This window comes from Balaenoptera musculus, chromosome 6 (assembly GCF_009873245.2).
Source record: "Balaenoptera musculus isolate JJ_BM4_2016_0621 chromosome 6, mBalMus1.pri.v3, whole genome shotgun sequence".
Classification (NCBI taxonomy): Eukaryota; Metazoa; Chordata; class Mammalia; order Artiodactyla; family Balaenopteridae; genus Balaenoptera; species Balaenoptera musculus.
Window position 1 is genome coordinate 11,816,475 of NC_045790.1, and position 13,286 is coordinate 11,829,760.

The 13,286-nt window shown below is 38.5% G+C and overlaps 1 protein-coding gene across 5 annotated transcripts in view; it reads left to right on the forward strand.

Annotated features, from left to right (window-relative positions):
• ADRA1A (adrenoceptor alpha 1A) overlaps positions 1-13,286 on the forward strand; it is a 94,914-nt gene that overhangs the window by 51,910 nt on the left and 29,718 nt on the right. The window lies entirely within an intron of this gene.

Sequence of the window (13,286 nt, forward strand, 5' to 3'; positions counted from 1 at the left end):
TCAGATGGGTAGATGGATGGATGCAAGGGTAGTTACGATCCCTTTCAGCCACAGGTTCCCTTACAGGGAGAGTCTTCATTAATTCACTAAGTCTTCATTAATCCATGAGGCAGAAAGTTTGGGAGGGGTAGGGCTGAGAAAGGCAAGACAAAAGAGTGCCGAATATTTATTATACCTTCTTTCTAATCTTGCCTTTAAAAGCCTCCCACTAGGTATGTTACTGAAAATCATTTTACCTGATCTTTTGGTGGCTTGGAGTAGGTTGCCTACCGTGGATATAATAGGAGGAAGCCAATATTTATCAGTTTTTGCTTTTTCAGAGCAACGGAACAGCTTTCACTGAAAAACCTTCCTCTACTATGTTTAACTATTAAAGCGAGTATAATCTTTCATTACCTGTCCTTCGGCTTACAATTTCTAGAAGTATATGGTTGTAATTAGTGCTTAAAAATTGTAGTTACACTATGTTTCCTTTGTTTCCTGTTAATATGCATGTATCATCAGGAGAGTGGTGTCATTATTATTTAAGCCTTAGCATTAGTCACTTGATTATATTTTCTTCTGAGTAGATGTAAGTTGAAGGCATGTGGAGAAGGTATGGAAAATGCCCCAGAACAAGAATGGGTGAGTAAGAGCTGCCATCCTTAGGAGTGGACGCAGAAGGGGAGGAAGAGACAGGAGTAGGCATATCAAAGGCAGAAAAGACACAATTTTGCAGAGGTTACCTCTGGATTCATCTAGTCAGAGTCCTGTTTTCTCAGCTTCCTATTGCAGCAGGTCACGTTGCCTTTTTCTTCCAAGAGAAAGTACATTAAATATATCTAATTTATCAAATCAGACATTTTTTTTTAAAGGGCTTTTGTCTCCCAAATACATTTATAAGTATGTTCATAGCTGTTTTATTTGGAGTAGCCCAACAACAAGAAACAACACAAATACCTATCACCTATTAAATAGGAAAACGCATTGTGTTGTACCCATATAGTGGAATACTATACAGCAATAAAAAACCCGAACTACTGATATATATATAACAGTATGAATGAATCACACAGACAACGTTGAGTGAACAAAGTCAGACATAAAAGAGAACAAACTGCATGACTCTGTTTATATGAAGTTCAGAAACAGGTAAAATAAGCTGTAGTGTTAGAGGTTTGAAGAGCCACTACCTTTAGGGGGAGTGTTGACTGGGAGCAGGCATGAGGGAGCCTTCTGAGGTGATGGAGATGTTCTGTATTTAGATCTGGGTAGCAATTTCCTGTGTATTCACATCCATATAAGACCATTGAGCTGGATGCTGAAGATCTGGGCACTTTACAAATTTTAAGTTAAATCTCAATTTTTTTCTAATGCAAGAAATTTGAAGTAGATCCCCACTTATATACTCTCGTGTGCTGATGAAAAGTTTTGTGAGTGGGCTGGAGTTTCGTGGCAGTGACTGAAGAGAGATGGGTGTGAGGACCAATTTTTTTTTTTTTATTGGAGTATAGTTGCTTTACAGTGTTGTGTTAGTTTCTGCTGTACAAGGAAGTGAATCAGCTATATGTATACATAGATCCCCTCCCTCTTGGACCTCCCTCCTACCCCACCCCCCAATTCCCCCCATCTAGGTCATCACAGAGCACCAAGCTGAGCTCCCTGTGCCATGCCACAGGTTCCCACTAGCTGTCTGTTTTATACATGGTCGTGTATATATGTCAATCCTAATCTCCCAGTTCCTCCCACCCTTCCATTCCCTGCTGTGTCTACATGTCCGTTCTCTGCATCCATGTCTCTATTCCTGCCCTGGAACTAGATTCATCTGTACCATTTTTTCTAGATTCCACATACATGCATTAATATACGTTATTTGTTTTTCTCTTTCATCTTTAGACAGCTAGAAGGTGAGCCCCCTTCAGGCAGGATCCAGCCTCTATCTCCATTTCTCTCTCAAGGGCCACACACAAAACGATAATGAACAAATAAATGCGCACAGAGTGAGTTTATGTTTGTTAATGGACTTATGTTTGATACAGAATGTCCTGCACGGATTCAAAGCGTTTCCTTTCAATTCATGTTAGTTAACTCCAAAACCTAACTGAGCACAGAAGCACATTTGGAGGAAATTGTGAAAGAATAAAATGCCATGCCAGGTGAATCTTGATTTTTTTTATTTTCAGATAACTTTTCAAATAATTGGTTAATCAGAGTTTAAATTAAGGCAACTCTCTTTTTTTGTTGTTGTTTTTTTTACTTTCAAACTCTTTGGGGTCAGTCAAGTAGGAAACACACATATTAAAAACAATTGCAAAACCTGCCATCCAAGGAACAAAGATGTGTTGTCCATACATGATTCACAAGAGTGGGTATATGGGATTTGGAAGGTAGAAATGAAATATAAGTTCTGGTCTCTGCTAAAGTCTCCATGCCATCTCTCTAATGAACTAGTTGGTTTTCTGCAAGGAAAAATCACTGTGCGTACTTTAGGCTGGAATATGCCAGGTCTGCCTTGCCAGTGTGACTTAGGAGTGAGATGTTAATAAGGGCTTGCTTTCTTATTTAAGATGCTTCAGATCATACCATAAACACTCAGTTACCTTTAACTGAGCTTCTTGAAATATTCTCCACCATTTCCTTCCTTAACACACTGCTAGAAGATTCTAACATATGGTTTCATTCAGAGTACATGTGCAGCCTCTCTCCCTGTTGAAATGGAGCAGCTGTTTTAAGCTTGTTGCCTGTCACCAACTCCTAGGATGGAGCAAGTAGAAAAATCTGCAATCACAATTACATTCAGTAGAAACTGCAGAGGGAATTCAGAAATTCAATGTGAAATTAACCCACAGCGGAAATTACCTAAATTGCTAGAACTACATGACTACTCTTTTGTTTTTAAAAAAAAAAGTTACTTTAGTACTTGAGATAGCCACATTACAAGATGTTGGCTTTTATTGACTTGACCTCTGAGTTTAAAGCATTAATGGTTAACAAAAAAAGACGTGTACAAGCCGATGGAGCATAGTTAAGAGAAGGGCAGCCAGTTTCCAGGGGAAGATCTCCTTCTTAGAGAGTTCGACTGCTGTTATAAAATTTGCAAGCTGAGACACAGGAAAGAGTTTAATAATCTAAGGAAGAAATTCTATTAACCATCTAGGAAATCTGAGGACCAAATTGCTGGAGAGACTTTGCCAAAATTATACAGCAAGTCTTTTACAGAGATAAGCCATGTTCAGGATTGTCACTCTTTCATCTTCCTTTGAATAGGTGACATCACTTTGCATTTTATGAGGCTAAGTCAGTGGCCATGACTGTCCCTCAGCTCTTGGAGGGAACAGACCATCCCTGCATTCCATGTATAGCACAGTGCCCAGCATATAGTAGAGGTAAAAGCTGAATACATGTTTGTTTATTTATTTGAGTTTAAGTGTCCATTGTGCATCACTAAAGTAGACGATTTTGTGTTTTTACAAATGGTTACTATCTATTATTTCATGGGATTCTCCCTATTTTTCAATAAAAATTGTAAGGCAACTATCAGTCTAGGACCAGATGACACTCAAATAGAAATGAGTAGTTTCCACCAGCAGAGTCTCTTACTGTTTCTTGGCTCATGGAAGCTGAGACACCAGAATTATGGTTCGGTTTTCTCTATTAAGTAGCTTGCTTCCTTTGGAGCCTCAATATTTTTAGGGTAATCAGAAAGTACTTCTCAGAGAGGCTGGACCTTCCTTGGGGAATAATGGGTTTTCAGTATGTGGCCAGAGTGGCGTATGAGGAAGAGCGAAGACTATTCCAGGCAGAGAGAATGGCATAACCCAAGATGTGGAAGCCCAAAAGGCATCTTTCACAGTGTTCAAGGTGGCTTTGGTTTAAAGTTCAGTCAGAGGATTAGTGGGAGGTAAGATTGGAAACTCCCACTGAAATTACTTTGTAGAGACAAATTCAACAGTTGTATACTTAGCATATTCCATATGCCCTGCCTCATGAGAGATGAGAGGGGTAGGATGGTAAGCAGGCAGACAGGTTCCTACTCCTACAGAGCTCGCATCTAAGTGTGATTACAAGCAGCGATATAAACTTTCTTCACCAGCAGTGGGAGATGCGTGATGACAGGAAGTAATCCCATCAAAACTGTGGTGATCTGCCCCCCACAAAGCTTTCTGTATGGTTATAGTGGAAAAACTAATTATATATTGGTTTTTAAAATGACTCCAGGTATGAGTTAACAAGAACCTGAACGAGATAGCAGCAATCAGAACCAAAAGAAAGGACGTATGTCCAAAATGTTGTACAAGGGAAAAAAAAAATGAGTTTTTTTGCCCCACTGGATGTAGAGGTAAAGGGAGGGAAGAAGTCACAGGCAACAGAAGTTTTAAATCTTAGTGGGTAGGAGAGCGAGCATGACATCTCAGTGTATATACCTTTTTAGTAGGAAAACCTACTAAGCAGAGGAGGGAGGAGGAGAAATGAGGTCAGTTTTAGAGTTGCAGTTGAGATATTTCTGAGATAACAACATTGTAATATTCTGGAAGCAGCTCAAACAGGGGAGAGGGCACACATGCGCAAAAGGGCTTTGTCACCAGTGTGGAAGTCATCTGTGGAGTTCTAAGAATGGCTGAGATCACCAAGGGACAAAGGCAATAACAAGTAAAAGACCAAATTCAAAAACTCTTCAAAATTACTAGGTCATCCATTTCCACAGTGTGTATAGTGAGAAAAATAGGGAGGGATCAAGCCAAGAATTCAGCAATAGGGGACTGGTTTAATAAGCTATGCTAAATACACACAGTGGAGTACTATCCAGCTAGGACAAAGGATGAAAAGATCTTTACACATTGATAAAGAAGTGAGTACCAAGATGCATTAAGTGAGAAAAAGAAAGGAGTAAAAGTATATTTAGTATGCTACATTTTGTGGAGGAAATGTAAGCAAATAAGACTATATAGACACACTTTCTTACATTTGCAGAAAATAAAACTTTGGAATAGTAAACAAGAAAGTAATAAAAACGGTTTCCTGTAGGGCTGAGGGGGAATAGCGTAGATAGAGTCTTTTCTTTTTTTTACAACTTATTTCCTATTTTTGTGGGATTTGTGGTTTTACAGGGGTTCAAACCAATGAATAAAAACCAATTTTTACAGAGAACTTGTTACTCTACCATTATTTTCAGAATCATTGTAATAAGAACTCTACCTGAAAAGGCTAATACAGAAGAGAACTTTAAGGTCTCAAAAGATTGTGCAAAATTTTAACAATTGGCATTAAAAACAAACCAACCACAGAAGGCTCTGATATTTGGCCTCACATCTCTCTTAGAACAGTGGTTTTCGAAGTCTGGTGTGTGTCAGGATCAGCTGGAGAGCTAACGGAGCCTCCAAAAGCCAGGATCATTTCCATACGAAAGGACTGGATCTCTGCAACTTTATCAAGTTCTCCAGCAATGGTTTCCAAACCAGGCTGATCAGAATTGCCTAGGGGTATGACATCTCTGTGCATACCTTGTTATATTGTTCTAATTTTTGAACCAAGTAAATGTATTAGCCATTCAAGTGTGAACTTAAAAAAATAAGGAATTGCAGAGGACGTAGCATAAGGTGCTTGGGAACTGGGTCTGTGTCCAGAGAGGAAAAGGAGGTGATGATGGAGAGAATTAGCCATCTTGTGAGGCAGTGAAAAGGAAGAAGGGAACAGAATTTACAGGTGAGGAGCAAAGGCAGGTGGGTCCTGGCCTCTATGGCAGATCTATTTCTCAGTACTCCCCAACCCGTTCTCCAGCCAGGCCACCCTCCCCTGCCTCTTCCTCAGTATTATAAGTATGCTCCTTCTTTTGTTCATGCCACATTCCCACCAAAGGGGGTACTCTTCCCAATGTTTCCCACCAACACACATTTTCATTCATTCCTTTATTCAATGAATATCGAAGCACCTCCATTCACTAGACATGCTGGCAGACCACACACCTGAATGAGGCACAGCCCCTCTCTTGAAGGGATTCACTGCCTATTAAGAACAGACACTGAGATTAATGATGTAGCATAGCATTCCAGAACAGCTTCTCAGATAGGTGACACTGACTCTTTCTTTTTTCTAACATCTTTATTGGAATATAATTGCTTTACAATGGTGTGTTAGTGTCTGCTTTATAAGAAAGTGAATCAGCTATACATATACATATATCCCCATATCTCTTCCCTCTTGCATCTCCCTCCCACCCTCCCTATCCCACCCCTCTAGGTGGTCACAAAGCACCGAGCTGATCTCCCTGTGCTATGCGGCTGCTTCCCGCTAGCTATCTATTTTACATTTGGTAGTGGATATATGTCCATGCCACTGTCTCACTTCGTCCCAGCTTACCCTTCCCCCTCCCCGTGTCCTCAAGTCCATTCTCTACTTCTGGTCTTTATTCCTGTCCTGCCCCTAGGTTCTTCAGAACCACTTTTTTTTTTTTTTTTTTTTTTTAGATTCCATATATATGTGTTAGCATATGGTACTTGTTTTTCTCTTTCTGACTTACTTCACTCTGTATGACAGACTCTAGGTCCATCCACCTCACTACAAATAACTCAATTTCGTTTCTTTTTATGGCTGAGTAATATTCCATTGTATATATGTGCCACATCTTCTTTATCCATTCATCTGTTGATGGACACTTAGGTTGCTTCCATGTCCTGGCTATTGTAAATAGAGCTGCAATGAACATTGTGGTACATGTCTCTTTTTGAATTATGGTTTTCTCAGGGTATATGCCCAGTAGTGGGATTGCTTGGTCATATGGTAGCTCTATTTTTAGTTTTTTGAGGAACCTCCATACTGTTCTCCATAGTGGCTGTATCAATTTACATTCCCACCAACAGTGCAAGAGGGTTCCCTTTCCTCCACACCCTCTCCAGCATTTATTGTTTGTAGATTTTTTGATGATGGCCATTCTGGCTGGTGTGAGGTGATACCTCATTGTAGTTTTGATTTGCATTTCTCTAATGATTAGTGATGTTGAGCATTCTTTCATGTGTTTGTTGGCAATCTGTATATCTTCTTTGGAGAAATGTCTATTTAGGTCTTCTGCCCATTTTTGGATTGGGTTGTTTGTTTTCTTGATATTGAGCTGCATGAGCTGCTTGTAAATGACACTGACTCTTAATAGTGAAAATTAGTAAGAATTGCCTAGGGGAGAGATACCCTGCAGTCAAATCAGAAAGAAAGAGTCATTTCGCTCTGATTCTAACTTAATGGTACCAGTCATTTATATTTCTTTCATTACTTAAATTAATATTTTATTCACCTATGTGCTTAATCACCCTCCCTGATTCTTGCACGTACAGTGTTATTTCATTGCTAAAAGAGATCCTGTGAAAATAGCTATGATCATCCTCATTAGGCAGATAAAGAAGGAAGACTTGGAGAGGTAAGTGGCTTGCCCAAGGCTGGAAGCTAATGCCTCTTAGGAGGCTATGCTTAATGAGAGGCAGGTAAGCTTGTAATCTTTATGAAGGAAAATAATTATTGTTGTGAAAACTATTATAAGGCTCTCTCTTCTTATACTGATTGCACCTGATTATAGGACCTTGTTGAGCCACGGGTTTTGGGAATTTTAAGCTCATTCATTGAACACATTTTCTTTTGTAGTGTTTCCCCTACATAAGTTTTACATTATGAACAAGGCCAAGGTCAAGCTCTGCAGGCCCTCAGTAGAGAAGGAGATGGTCCATTCGTATCCGAGCCCCGGCCCTCCTCCCACTCATCCATCCTCTCTCTGTGCTCACAAGGTCTGCTGCCCCCACTCCCATCCACTCTGGTGACCTGAGGTGGAGGGCTCTGCCCTGTTGTCCTTTTACTTCTTTTAAGTGGGGTCTAGAATGTCACTTTCCTTTCTGTGGATACCTGGTGGGTTCTTTCTCCTTTTCCTGGACTTTCCCTCAGGCCATATCTAACCAGGGCCAACCACGCCGTCTCTTCCTGTTTCATCCTTCAAGGCATGTGGCTGCTTTATATAGTGACTGAGCTCTCAATTAATCCAGAGACTTGCTCCCAAAGACACTTAGGGAGCAACCCCGATTCTCTGGCAATAGCAACAGCTCTACTCTAAACTCTAAGCCATTTTCACTTACTGCCCTGTGTAAAGCTTGACATCTTTCCACTAATTAATAGTGACCCTCTCAGTGATGAGTTACTATCTGGATTCCCATGCACCATCTGGAGAAGAGCCTGGACACCAGAGAATTTCTATTTTTATCAGGCTCTGGCATTGTACTTACATTCCGTTAAAACTGAGTCAGAAGCCACAGAAAACTTAAATAGTGCTTTTTTTTCCACCTAGGGCCACTGTATTAACTGATAAAGAGCTTTTTACACCCTCTTCACTATTATACTACAAAGGACGAGCAAAACAGAAGCCTGGTTTCAATTTAAAAAATAAACTGTTATGCCTAAACACTCAGATGCTGGGGCTGGTTTCACCATATCCAAAGGAAAGCTGTGGTGGAAATTATTTTGATACACAGTTAGGAGGCTGAATGAATTGCAGCCAGTTAAAAATAGAACTGTAATAATTCCCCACAGTGGGTCATGCTGGGGTTGGGGGGAGAGCAGAGGTGGGGCAGAAGTGGCGGCCTGATAGATAGAGGTTTTCTTTCTTCCTTCTGAGGAAGAAAACTGTTGGATCAACATGCCAGCTCATTCTTCAAACTAAAAGGATGCGGCTGCATGTGGTAAGGCCAAGGGGTACAGGCTGAGAGCATAGGTTCCAGATCACTGGGTTGCGTGAGTTCACGTCCTCTTCCTCCATTTCCTTCTTGAGTGGTGTCAGGCAGGTTCCTTAGCCTCTCATGCCTGTTTCCTCGTCTGTAATAATACTTTACTTCATAGCATTTTTGGAAAATTAAGTGAGATAATATATGGAACACATTTATAAAGTTCTGGGCACATAGTGAATATGCAATAAACGTTGGGTCTTGGTTGACCTGGTCTTGGGCTCCCTTCATTACAGCAAATTATTTGCCTCATCTTTAAGGTGGAAATGATATACCCACCTTGTCGATCCTAACCAGCAAGTATCAATTCATGTTAATCTGCTGTCCAGCCCGTGACACTTTAGAGAAATCTCCAGAATCAACATCTGTGGAATCAAAGTGGTGGGTGTGTGTGTGTGTGTCTATGGCTCCAAAGTTGATTTTAATGTACACCCATGGTTGATGCTCATTGATGAGCTATGAAATCCCAATTTCATGGCTTCTCTCTAGCTGTTAATAACAAAACAGTAAGAATAAATTAAATTTCTATCAGACCTTATAATTGCTATTATTTTTCGTAAGTCATCTCATCTGATCTCTAATACAACCAACCTCTAAGGCATTAGATATTCTTCTGATGGGTTGCACAGAGGTTACCTGACCTGTCAGTGGTCATTCTGGAATTAGTCCCCAAACTTTTAGTTTAGATATTCTCCACTTTATATGAGCATTTGTTCATTAAACAAACAGTGACATATGTTTGAGTAATTCAGAACACAACTCTGGAGTCATGGACTTGTGCCCCCAGGCAAACACTGATCTGTTTTCTGTCACTATATATTAGCTTGGAATTTCTAGACTCTTGTGTGAATGGAATCATGTAGTATGTACTCTTTTTTTGCCTCTTTAATTCACCATGATTTTGAGGTGTGTCTGTGTTGTGTGTATCAAGTTAGTTCCTTTTTGTTGCTAAGTAATATGTATATTATAACATGTTTATACTTTCAACTATCTGAACTTTGAAGTTTGGGGCTATTACAAACAAAGCTGCTTTGAACATTTCTATCTAAGCCTTTGTGTGGATATATGTTTTCATTTCTCCTGGGTAAATGGAAGAGAAATGACTGGGTCATGTGCTCAGTGTGTTTTAACTTTTTAACTCCCAAAATATTTTGCAAAACAATTCGACTATTTTACATTCCCACCAACAGTGTATGAGGTTTCCAATTGCTTTTCACCAGCATGTGCTATTGTCAGTTTTTGTCTGTTGTAATGGGTGTACAATGGTATCTCATGGTGATTTTACTTTGTATTTTCCTGATGACTAACAACGTGTATTATCTTTTCATGTGATTACTGGCCATTTGTTTCTTTTTTGGTGAAGGATATCTTCAAATCTTTTACACATTTTTTGTTATTATGTGACATATATTGTCTTATTATTGAGTTGTAAGAGTTCTTTGTATATTCTGGACACATATCCTTTATCTGATATATATGTTGCAGATTAGTTTCTTCCTGTCTTTTTGTTTTTTTAATAGTGTCTTCCAAAAACAAAAATTTGATAAAGTCTGATTTATCAATATTTTTCATTATATTTCATACTTCTGGTAGTCTATCTGAATAACCTTTGCCTACTCCAAGGTCACAAAGCTGTCTTCCTATGTTTTCTTCTAGAAATTTCATAGGTTTAGGTTTTACACTTAGGCCTATGATCCATTTTGAATTAATTTTTATGTATGGTATGAAATAAGGGTTAATGTTCATTTTTTTTCCATATGGATAACTAGATGGTTCAGAAACATTGTTGAAAAACACTTTTTTTTTACCATTGGATATGTTTTAGTTTACTATTGCTGCTATAACAAATTACTGCGAACTTAGTGGCTTGAAACAATACAAATTTGTGGTCTTACAGTTCTTGAGGTCAGAAATAGATCTTACAGCACGAAAATCAAATCAAAATCAGCAAGACTGTGTTCCTTAAGGTTCATGAGGTGCCTCATGGCCCTCTCCATCTACAAAGTCAGCACTCACATCACTCTGACCTCTACTTCCACTCTAACCCCAGCCCTCCTGCCTCCACTTTTACTTATAAGGATCTTCATGATTACATTGCATCCACCTAGATAATTCAGGATAATCTTCCCATCTCAACATCCTTAACTTAATCATGTCTGGAAAGTTTCTTTTGCCATGTAAAGTAATATATTCCACAGATTCCTGGGAGTAGGACATGGAAATCTTTAGAGGGCTGTTATTCTGCCTACTACATGTTACCTTGGCATCCTTGTCAAAAATCAAATGACAATATTTATGTAGGCTCTTGTTTGGACTATAATGTGTAGTTGATCTACATACCTAATGTCTTGCAAATACCAAACCGCCTTAGTTCTCTAGCTTTCTACGGTCTTGAAATCAGGTAATATGAGTTTTCAAACTTCGTTCTTTTAAAAATTGCTCTGTTTACTCTAGATGTTTTGTATTTCCATATAAATTTTACAGGTTCACTTGTTAATTTCAACAAACAAAAAAGCCTGTTGACATGAGTTTGGAAATGTTACTTCTTCTGAAATATTTTGAAAAAATTAAGAAAGATTGGTATTTATACTTCTTTAAATGTTTGGTAGAATTCACCAGTGAAGCCATCAGGTCCTGGCTTTCATTTGTTGGGAGATTTTTGATTCCTGATTCAATCTCCTTACTCATTATTGGTCTGTTCAGATTTTCTATTTCTTCATGATTCACTCTTGGTAGGTTGCATGTTTCTAGGAACTTATCCATTCATCTCAAGGCCAAAATTAATCTCATAACAAATTATTCTCATAGTCACAAGTATACTACAAGAAAAAAAATTAGGGACCAATATCCTTGGTGAACATAAATGCAAAAATCCTCAACAGAATACCAGAAAACTGAATTCAAAAGCACGTTAAAAGGATCCTACACCATGATCAAGTGAGATTTATCCTTGGATACAATAATCATTCAGCATATGTAAATCAATAATTGTGATGCTCCACGTTAATAGAGTGAAGGATAAAAATCATATGATCACCTCAATAGATGTAGGAAAGCATCTGACAAAATTCAGCACTCTTTCATGATAAAATCTCTTTACAAATTAGATATGGAAGGAATGTACCTCAACATAATAAAGGCTATTTATGACAAGCGCACAGCTAACATCATAGTCAGTGGTGAAAAGCTGAAAGCTTTTATTCTAAGAACAGGAGCAAAACAGGGATGCCCATTCTCACCACTTCTGTTCAATATAGTACTGAAAGTCCAAGCCAGAACAATTAGGAAGAAAAAAAAAGAAGAAAGACAGAAAAGAAAGGAAGGAAGGAAGAAATGAAGGAAGGAAGAAGAGAGGAAGAAAGAAAGAAAGAAAGAAAGAAAGAAAGAAAGAAAGAAAGAAAGAAAAGAAAGGGAAAGAAAGGAAGGAAGAAAGGAAGGAAGGGAGAGAGAGAGAAAGAAAAGAAAAGAGAGAGAGAAAGAAAGAAAGTGGTGTTGGTAAAACTGGTTTTCCTCATGCAGAAGAATGAATCTTGTACCTTATCTCACTCCATATAGAAAAATCAACTCAAAATAGATTAAAGACTTAAATGTAAGACCTGAAACCATAAAACTATTAGAAGAAAACAGAGGAAAAGTGTCTTGACATTGATCTAGGCAATGATTTTTTGGATATGACCCCGAAAGCACAGGCAACAAAAGCAAAAATAGACAAATGGGATTGTATCAAGCTAAGAAGTTTCTGCATGGCAAAGGAAACAATCACGAGAGTGAAGTGATAACCTACAGAATGGGAGAAAATATTTGCAAACCATTCATGATAAGCAGGTAATATCCAAAATATGTGAGAAACTCAACTCAATAGCAAGAAAACAAATAACCTGATTTAAAAATGGGTAAAGGATGTGAATAGTCATTTCTCAAAAGAAGACATACAAATGGCCAACAGATATATGGAAAGGTGCTCAATATCATTAATGATGAGGGAATGCCAATCAAAACCACAATAAGATATCACCTGTTAGAATGGGCTATTATCAAGAAGAAAAAAGATTAAGTGTTGGCAAAGATGTGGAGAAAAGGGAACGCTTGTGCACTATGGGTTGGAATGTAAATTGATACAGCTACTATGGAAAACAGTATGGAGATTCCTCAAAAAATTAAAAATAGAACTACTGTATGACCCAGTAATCTCACTTGGTATCTAACCAAAGGAAATAAGAGCAAGGTCATGAAGAGATAACTACACTCCCATGTTCATCGCAGCATGATTCACAGTAGCCAAGTTACAGAAACAAACCCAAGTCCATTAACAGATGAGTGGATAAAGATGTGGTATATATACACCATGGAATATTATTCTTTCTTGAGAAAGAAGGAAATTCTGCCTTTTGTGACTCCATGGATGAACCTGGAGAACATTATGCTAAGTAAAACAAGCCAGACAGGGAAAGATAAATACAGCGTGATCTCACTTATACGTGGAATCTACAAAAAAAAAAAAAAAAAATCCAACTCATAGAAGCAGAGGGTAAAAGAGTAGTCACCAGGGGCTGGGCA